The sequence below is a fragment of the Canis aureus genome, chromosome 11 (assembly GCF_053574225.1).
Source record: "Canis aureus isolate CA01 chromosome 11, VMU_Caureus_v.1.0, whole genome shotgun sequence".
NCBI lineage: Eukaryota > Metazoa > Chordata > Mammalia > Carnivora > Canidae > Canis > Canis aureus.
Genome location: NC_135621.1, coordinates 5,962,300 through 5,972,943, shown reverse-complemented (window position 1 = coordinate 5,972,943; position 10,644 = coordinate 5,962,300).

Genomic DNA, 10,644 nt, shown 5'->3' with positions numbered 1-10,644 from the left:
GATGCTCAATCACTGAGCCACCCAGGTGCCCCTTAATCTGTTTACATTTGTAAATAAAAAGGTAAATGAGTAATAAGAATAAACCAAATGATGATCAAACCATGTCAGATTATTAGTTCAACCCCTAGCCTGTTAATTTCTGACTTGAGATATCTGAAAGTACTTAATTTATTGTACAAATTTAAGCCTCAAATTCAATATGAAATTGGGAATTTTACTTATTATGTTTTAATGCTTGAAATTAGAGAGCAAAGTACAATAGGGACCTTAATTTGGGAGACTTGAGTGCCATAAAATACGGATTCTGTAAAGATTTAATGTATGTAAGTACAGTCATAGACTGTAATAAAATATGATATAAATGAAAAAAACAATATAAGAGTCTATTTGGTTCCTTAACTTAGGACAAACAAACAAATCTGACTGGTCAAAAAGCACTTCAGTCTCTTATTTTTTTAATCACCTACTACTTATCAGTAGTTTGCAAAACTAGCCATAGTATTTGCCCTTTATGTCAAACGTAGTTGATAAATGTTACTCATATAATCAGACAAGTATAAAACTGGCACTACGATAAATGCTTTAAAAATGTAAATAGCAATAATCTCAGAAGACTACATAATTAAAAATACTAAAAAAAAATACTTGATTTATTTAGAAATAAAAAGATAAAAAAATTAAAAAGAAGAAATAAAAAGATACTTGACTTATTTTGGGGAAGTATATTTGGGGAACTTTGAGGAAATAGCATTTGAACTGGTGTTTCCAGAGTGCAGAGAGAAAGTGTTCCAGGTAAGAAGATAGCACTTATAGAGACCCAGTGTTAGGAGGAAATGTGGCACATTCAAATCACTGAAAAGTAACTGATGGGGACAGGCCTTAGAAAGTAAAAGAGTGCTTGATGCTAGAGGTGTGGGTGAAGAGATATGTAGCTCTGAGATCACATTATGGACTTTGTTCCTTTTCACCAAAACAGAAAGAGAAGATCCAGGGATTTTAAGTAGGGGTGTTCATAACAAAAAACATAACAATAGTAAAACTGGATAACATTGGTTGTGCCTTGCTGTATGCCAGGGATTGTCTTAAGGATTCCTACCTCATTTAAGAACCATTGATAAGCTCAGATTAGTTCTTCAAAACTTAGTAATAGAAGCTAAGTAATTTTCTTGTTTGAGTCAAGATTTATGTATGCAAGTCACTCATGATGACGACATTTTAAAGATAGTAATGTATTCCTAGTTCCTAGAGCTTCCCATTCAGTGTCTGCAAATAGGGCCCAGGAATTTGAATTTTAATAAGCTTGATCAATAATCCTGACAGACTGCCAGAGGGTCATAGTTGGACAAACAATGAGTACCTACTATATGATGCTTTTTATTCCACACATATACCAATGATCTGATCCCTTAGGGAAAGTCCCAGAGTTTATATAGTCTGATCTTTCACTACCGAATTCCTATACCTTTCCTTCAAAGATTGGAATATGCAGAAGACAGCTATTTATAGATCTTCAAAAAATTATATACATCAAGCTAAAATAATGTCACTAGAATCCTAGCAAATATTATATAAGAAGATTAAGATGGTAAACAAAATTCATAATCTGATAACCGTACCAGTTATAAGATACTCCTTTCAGAGGTATTGAACTTTCTGAACTTTCCCTATGACAGAAAAATTCACCTAAGTGCTGAACAAAATCAGAAGAATGGTTACCTGACATGGGGCAGGGCTGGGGGTTGAGACTGATAGAGAAGTGGAGTGAGCAAACTTTTACAGGTGGTGGTAATGGAAATCTTGAGAAAGGCTTTAGTTACACCATATACACACTTCAACTCATTGAACTTAAACTTAAGATCTATACATTTCACTGTATCTAAGTTATACATTAATGAAACCAATCAATCAATATAAAAATACTTGTGACATAATGACCTACTTCATGCCCCATCCTGACAACACCTCTTGACTCCAATTGTCCCTGCATTTTCTATTCCCATGACCTTCCTGTGAAGAGGTCCTTGGGCACATAGTAATTCTAGAAACACTGTGCCTTTAACCATTCTACACAAACTTGTTCACATCAAAATACATAATTTTTATGTACATATTTTGAGTGAGAACAGCTAACAATATAACATTACAATGTTGAGAGGCTGAAAAAGATTTTCTTTTTCTTAAAAAAAAAAAAGATTTATATATTTGAGAGAGAGAGCACGAGCAGAGGGGAGGTGTAGAGGGAGAAGCAGACTCCCTGCTCCCTGTTGAGTAGGGAGCCTGATGTGGGGCTCCATCCCATGACCCTGAGATCATGACCTGAACTGAAGGCAGACATTTAACTGACTGAGCCACCCAGGTGCCCTGAAACAGATTTTTATGCATTTTTTTATTTTAAAATTTTTTAAAATTTAAAGTCAATTTAATTAACATATATTGTATTATTAGTTTCAGAGGTAGAATTTAGTGTTTTATCAATTGCATACAACACCCAGTGCTCATTATTTCAAGCGCCCTCCTTAATGCCCATCCCCCACTCCCCACCCACCTCCCCTCCAGCAACCCTCAATTTGTTTCCGATAGCTAAGATTCTCTAATGGTTTGCCTCCCTGTTTTTACCTTATTTTTCACTCTCTTCCTCTATGTTCATCTGTTTTGTTTTTTTGAATTCCACTTATGCGCGAAATCATATGGTATTTGTCTTTCTCTAACTGATTTATTTTGCTTAACATCATACCCTCTAGTTCCATCCATGTCATTGCAAATGGCAAGATTTCATTCTTTTTGATGGCTAATATTTCATTGTATATATAGAACACTTGTGAAAAAAATTGAAGAAGACACAAAGAAATGGAAAAACATTCCATGCTCATGCATTCTTTAATGAGTTGTAGTTGTTTAATAACTTTGTGAGAAGCAGATAAAGATAGAATGGTACTTCAGCAGCAAAAGGGCTAGGCTAAGAGTGAACAGCGCCGGTGTGAGTGAATAAGGGTGACAGTGGGCAGGGGTTTCTGATCATTTCTGTTGTTTTTGATGTAGAGAATAAATAATATACATATAAATTAGCTTTTCCCTAGAAAAATTTCAAGTCACTTTTTTTTAGATTTTTATTTATTTATTTTTATTTTTATTTTTTTTTATCAAGTCACTTTTATTGTAGAATTCAACCTGAGGACAAGGCACTATACATATAGAGCACAAACTGAGTCAGTGATGGAAAATGTACTCACTATATAGAGAAACACAAATTATGATCAAACTGTGTCCAATTTAACAGTTTGAGGATCAACTCTTCATTCTAATCTTTGAATTTTAATAATTTTCACTTTTCCACTTATTAAATATAAAATAGGAACTGAGCATATATTATTTATTTAAAGGTCACATAAAATGCAAGGTAATGTAAAAAATGTAATAACTATAAAGTTATAGAATTGATGAAAATTTTCATTTTAAACCCTTTCTGTTTTGGAAGAAGCACATTATTTTCATTTTCAAATTTCCCAACCATAATAAAACAGGGTAGGTAACAACACAAAAAATACTTGTCTATTAATTTTTTTAATTTATTTTTTTTTGGTGTTCAATTTACTAACATACAGAATAACCCCCAGTGCCCGTCACCCAATCACCCCCACCCCCCGCCCTCCTCCCTTTCTACCACCCCTAGTTCATTTCCCAGAGTTAGCAGTCTTTACGTTCTGTCTCCCTTTCTGATATTTCCCACACATTTCTTCTCCCTTCCCTTATATTCCCTTTCACTATTATTTATATTCCCCACATGAATGAGAACATATAATGTTTGTCCTTCTCCGACTGACTTACTTCACTCAGCATAATACCCTTCAGTTCCATCCACGTTGAAGCAAATGGTGGGTATTTGTCGTTTCTAATGGCTGAGGAATATTCCATTGTATACATAAACCACATCTTCTTTATCCATTCATCTTTCGATGGACACCGAGGCTCCTTCCACAGTTTGGCTATTGTGGCCATTGCTGCTAGAAACATCGGGGTGCAGGTGTCCCGGCGTTTCATTGCATTTGTATCTTTGGGGTAAATCCCCAACAGTGCAATTGCTGGGTCGTAGGGCAGGTATATTTTTAACTGTTTGAGGAACCTCCACACAGTTTTCCAGAGTGGCTGCACCAGTTCACATTCCCACCAACAGTGTAAGAGGGTTCCCTTTTCTCCGCATCCTCTCCAACATTTGTGGTTTCCTGCCTTGTTCATTTGCCCCATTCTCACTGGTGTGAGGTGGGATCTCATTGTGGTTTTGATTTGCATTTCCCTGATGGCAAGTGATGCAGAGCATTTTCTCATGTGCGTGTTGGCCATGTCTATGTCTTCCTCCGTGAGATTTCTCTTCATGTCTTTTGCCCATTTCATGATTGGATTGTTTGTTTCTTTGGTGTTGAGTTTAGGAAGTTCTTTATAGATCTTGGAAACTAGCCCTTTATCTGATATGTCATTTGCAAATATCTTCTCCCATTCTGTAGGTTGTCTTTTAGTTTTGTTGACTGTATCCTTCGCTGTGCAAAAGCTTCTTATCTTGATGAAGTCCCAATAGTTCATTTTTGCTTTTGTTTCTTTGGCCTTCGTGGATGTATCTTGCAAGAAGTCATCTATTAATCTTATTAAAGTTCCCTTCCCTGCAATCAGTGCTGACCACATTAAGTCCAGTGACTTCAAAATAATGGCAATCAATCAATAGTAATGTCCTTTGAAATTAAAAATTTACCCTTATTTAAAGAATAAAAATTCATTTTTATAAAAAATAAACAGAAAGGAGTGTGACTGGAATCCATATATACAGAAGAACAAGCATGGCATAATAGGATTTTGAGGTTTGTTTACAGATGAAATAACTTATAAGTTGATTATCAGATACTAAGACAAAGAGTTTGAAAACATAAGAGCAAAATCTCCGCATGTTTGATATAAATGTTACTGTGGTAGCACATTTCAAATGATGAGCAAATATGATATCTATTACAGAAGGGAAACAACACATCAAAGGATGAATGAAAAAGAGCATAAATAAACCAGAATGTAGCTCTATTAAAAAAAAAAAATGCTGATACAGGGAAACTACAAAAGTAGAATGGTAGGAAATGGTAGGAAACCAGAAAAGTAGAAGTGAGAATAATTTTACAAAACTTAAATTTGAAGTAACAATTTCACTAACATGGGCTATAAACAACATGAAGAAAGTAAGTACACATGTATAGTAAAAAGAGAAGAAAAAGAAAAATAATATATAAGAAAAAGCTTTAATATATGCATTATATTCACAATTCTTTTAAATCAGAAAGAATGAATAAGATCACCGAAATAGTGTCCTCCTCATGATTTACAAAGAACCTCCAATGATACTTTGTCATATTTCCTACCTAAAACTGAGAAAAATGTGACCTGCAGCATTACACTAGTTTTTGTTTCAATATACCTTGAGTATTTCAGATACAGTTTATTTGAATCCTATACTTCATAGAAAACTTCTTACTTCACATAACCAAAGTGGTCATATGGCTCATGAGGCTGCTTGTCTACAGAAGCAGGACACATCCCCACCTAAAATTTGGTTAAAATGTCCAGATTATTGATGCACTGCATACACTAAGAGTATGAGAAGCTGTTTATTTGTTTAAAGATTTTATTTATTTATTCATAATAGACACAGAGAGAGAGAGGCAGAGACTTAGGCCGAGGGATAAGCAGGCTCCATGCAGGGAGCCTGATGTGGGACTCAATCCCGGGACCCAGGGGTCATGACTTGAGCCAAAGGCAGACTCTCAACTACTGAACCATCCAGGAGTCCCTGTTTATTTGTTTGATTGTTTTGTTCACATAAAGAAAGTCTGGAAAGAGAAAGGCAGACTTAGTAAGTTGTTCTGAAAATTGTTTAAGAAAGCAGAGAATGAGGGTTGGTTTGCTGTTTGCATCGTGAGTAGGGAGTGGGGTCCGGGTGAGGGTTCCTGTACAGGTTTTGAACTTTGAACTCCATGCCGATGCTAAAGGGAGTAACACCAGGGCTTTCTTATCAGCTTGCACAGATCTGGGGCAGAAAGGGAACAGGGAGGGGGAGGGCATCAAAGGCACTAGCAGTCAAAAATCAAAAATGAGTCAGACTATGAAAGTAACAATAAGAGCAAATTTTTATGAATAATGAACACTTCTCAGGTCTTATGAAAAAATTATCACCTTTGTTTTCTTATTTGAATATCCCTAAAATCCTTTTTTGGGGGGGATTTTATTTATTTGAGAATGAGAGAGAGCAAGCAGGGGGCAGGCAGAGGGCGAGTGGGAGGGAGAGACTCTCAAGCAGACTCCATGCTGGTCCCCAAGCCTAACTCAAGGTTCAGCTCAGGAACCCCCTCCCCAATCGGAGGCTTAACCGACTGAGGCACCCACCTACCTGCCCCTCTATTTTCATACAAACAAACTAACTTTAAAATTGTCCAAGGTGACCTCAGGAATTCTAACCCAGTTTTACATGATGCTGTTTTCTGTTATTTCACATTCATACTGAAGTTTCCCAGAAGTGCTCCATGCAAAGGCTCTTATTTTAAATGTTCATTTATTTGCACTGATGCAGCCCATGATAAGAATATTAACTGACATTTTCCTGAGCATTGGCGTGTACTCAGGTATCGGGAATTTTCTCATTCCGTCAACAACAAATCTATGAGGGGCAAACTTCACAATCCTCATTTTACAAATGGTGAAGCTGAAGCACCCAGTAGTTAAGTTAGTAACAGGTGGATCAGAAGAGAACCCCACAGAGGGTCCTGCTCCGGAATGCAAGTTCCTAACCACACCCTATGCTGCTCCTTGGCAGGCATTTCCAGTTCTAGACTACTTCCTCTGTGGGGGGGTCAGGAGGGTGTCATACAAACAAGGTCCACTTCAGTCATGTGACCCTGTGTCTAAATCTTTCCAGTTCATGCTCTGCTTTTGTGTCAGCTCCACTGACTTCTAATCTCCAGGAGAGGTTGAACATGTCTGTTCCCCGACTACACCCATGAGAGACAGTCCCACTTAAAAATGGCTTAAAAGTTTAATTCCTATATAATAAACCTGAGAATAGACAGCTATGGTAGAGTAACCACAGGAAATGTCTTGTCACTCAAAAATGAGAGAACACAAAAAAAATAAAAAATAAAAAATAAAAAATGAGAGAACATTCTGAAGGTCAGAGTATTTTATTTCTTTGCTCTAATTCGAGGAGTGGAATTTCTGATACGTCCTCAGAGCACAGATTTTTAACAGGCAGAAGAAAGGAAGTGGTGTGTATCCCTGTCTTTCCTGACAACGAATAAGCAGTCAGAGAAGGCAATTAACCTGGCTCCCCCACTCGGGCACCTTTCCTTAGCACATTTTACTTAAACAATGATTGCTAAAAAAAAAAAAAAAAAAAAAAAAAAAAAGCCAATAATTGCTAAGCAACAAAAAAAAACTTGTTCCTTGCGATCACTCCATATATCAGCAGAAAGGTAAGGGTAAGCATGTACATACCTCCTACGTGGGACATTCCTGTTTGTCTCCTTATTTACACGTTTACCCGAACTATAATCATGTAGTCTTAATTTCACAGTCATCATTTTTCAGGAAAACTTAAGAGAGTTTTTCTTCCCCCTTATGCTTTAATTCCTTAGATCAGCACCTTAATCTCTCCTCCCTCCGTCTTTTCTTCCCTCCTTCCCTCTTTTCTTTCCTCCTTTCTTTCCTTTGGCCTTCTTTTCCTTCTATTTCTCTCTTTTTTTCTCTCTCCCTCTCCTCTCCTCTCCTTCTCCCCTTCTTTATTATTTCTCCTGAGGAAACTTTTTTTTTTTTCCCAAATAAAATGTTTTGCCAACAACTCCAATATATTTAATAAATTTACACTTGTATTAACCAGGGGGGGTCCTGGAGTCTTCTCCTGCAGTGCCCCCGTTCCTTATGCATCACACTAGGTCCTCTGACTCTATGGTAATAATTTGAAAATCACTATTCTAGAGGATTGGCAAAAGCAATCAGTAGACAATCTACATAAATATTCTAATCAGAGATTTAAGCATTTCTAAAGCACTCAATATTTTGGTGCATGAGGTATTAGTAATCCAGTAGAAAAAATATGTCTATTAAATGGCTTTTCTGCTTGCTTCACAAAGCTGTCATGAAGATCAAGCTATAGAATATTAGGGGTGATGTCTTAGAAGTTAATCAGTTCAATTCTCCACCTGATGATTGGATTCTATATGCACACCATTTTAGATGCAGATCATAACAGCTTGAAAAGCTCTAATTTTGATAAAATCATTCTTTATATTATCAAGAATTTTTGGGAAATATCCAATAACCTGCTAAGGGCCCTACAAATACAAGACATTATTATGCTAGGCAACACAGTCCATACAAAGACTGATAAGACATAATTCCCAGGTCTAAAAGCTTGTAATGTTTTTGGGGAGAGGAAGCATATGAACATGGAAATAACTAAAGGGAAAATAGGATTTGATTTGTGCTATCAAATAATAAAAAATTCATTCTGAGAATTCAAAAAGATATTTCACATCCGACAGAAAAAAATCAGGAATGACCTTCAAAAACCAAGATGGATATTATTTGCTGTGTAAGGTTCTTTTAGAGACTGAAATGCCTAGAGGTGCAAGGCATCATTTCAGTAAGGCTATGGAAATGAGGAATGGTAATATTGTTGAATAATTATAGGTCCAATATATCCAAATTAAAGCCTACTGAGAAGTCAGATGTAAGGTACTCAATGTAAGTCAGCATTAATCATGTTCTGCACATCTAATACCACAGGCATTGTAGGAGCATAAGGACTTGGGTTCAAATCTCAGCATAGCTAATCACTATGTAACACTGGCAAAGAACCTACCACTATATTTTTCTTCTAAAAACAGAGAATAGGCTACAACTAACCCTTTGGGAAACAAGGAAATCAGCATGAGCAGACTGTTAGTTATTACCATTAACTTTGTGATTAATAATGACATGAACTATTGTTAATAATATTCCATCTTTGACTAGATGAAAATTTAGTGAAATAGGTTTTATTTTTTCTGTTTATTTTATCTACATAACTAGTATTAATTTTACTATTAAAGCTTTATCAAACAATAGCAGTTAATTCCTCTTTAAATTTATCTGAGAATCACTTATTAGAATAAAGATGAGTTTTTACTCTGCATCTGTAAAACCAAATCATTACTATAATAACCTTATAAATACTTATGACCTTTTATACTTTTAGTCATGTCTTCAAAGGTTAAATTAATATATTGACAATATTGTTTTTACATTTATAATACATGTATAGCTTTTTAAAGCCACATGTAATGGCAAAATTTATTGGAGTAGCATGAGTCCTAAAATTGCAAGTGGAAGTCTTACAATTCAAATAAGACTATACATTTAATCTATAAATATGTACTGAGTATATAGAATTGACCATGAGTTGTGTTAGGTACTGGAAGCTAAGGACAAAGACATTCTTTATCACTGAGGATCTCAGAAAAAATAAACTGGAAATAATGATGAGGTTTTAATAGTAATATTGATGTGAGATGTGGGACATAAACAGATACAATTAACTTTCCTAGGTCTAATAATAGCTAATGCTTATTTGCATCTATAACAAGGATCTATTTTTCAGACAAGATGACAATAGTATTGAGCCTTATAAAAACTTTCCTTCAGTTTAGAATAAGAAGCTAAAATATATGCAGATTGTATCATAACTGCTCTCACCTCCTACCATCTACCATTTTTTCCTAACCTATGAAGATAAACCAATAAAGCAAAATACATTATGTTTATGAGAGTCCCTATATGAAATTGAAATGCAATTGCAATGACCCTTTCTACAGAAATGCTGGTTACCCTTATTCAACTTTAAGACAATCTTAAAACATTTGTACCATTAGCCCTGATTTCAACTCAACTATTAGGAATTGTGTACTATAGGCAGTGAACTAGTATATTGATTAATGTGAGGACTTCAAAGCTGAGCAAACCATAGTCCATGGTTCACAGTATGATTTATAGGCATGTCCACAACAAGATAACTAGAAAGAACACAATATTCTGATCTTGGGGAAATTTTCACAGAGGAACAGACATTGAAATAGAAGGAGTAGAGATAGGCTATGCACACAGCATGAATGAAGGCACAAATACTAAAATCCTAATAGAATTCTATCTGAAATAATAAATAGAAAAACTTTGGCAATGCTATTTTATTTTACTCAGAATATACATTTTCACTAGATGTAGATTTATAATTTTATAGGTAAAAGTATAAATACACAAAATGCATATGTATATTTGTAATATTTATAATGCTAAGTGTGTTACCAAAAAGATATGCCAAAATGTGTAACACTTTATTGCATCTGATCATAATAACAAAAATTTTATTTTCTAAGAATGCAGAAATAAGTTAAATACAGAGTAGATATTAGATATAAGTAACTTAAAGAAACACAGGCCATATTTGGAAATATTTCATCAAGTATTTTTTTCTGATCAACTTTGCCTTGCATACTAAACTATCTAATACCAATATTTCCTGTGGGTGTGGCTGTTAATTATAATCTTAAACTTCTAGGGTATTAGAAATATACTAGTTTCTAATAT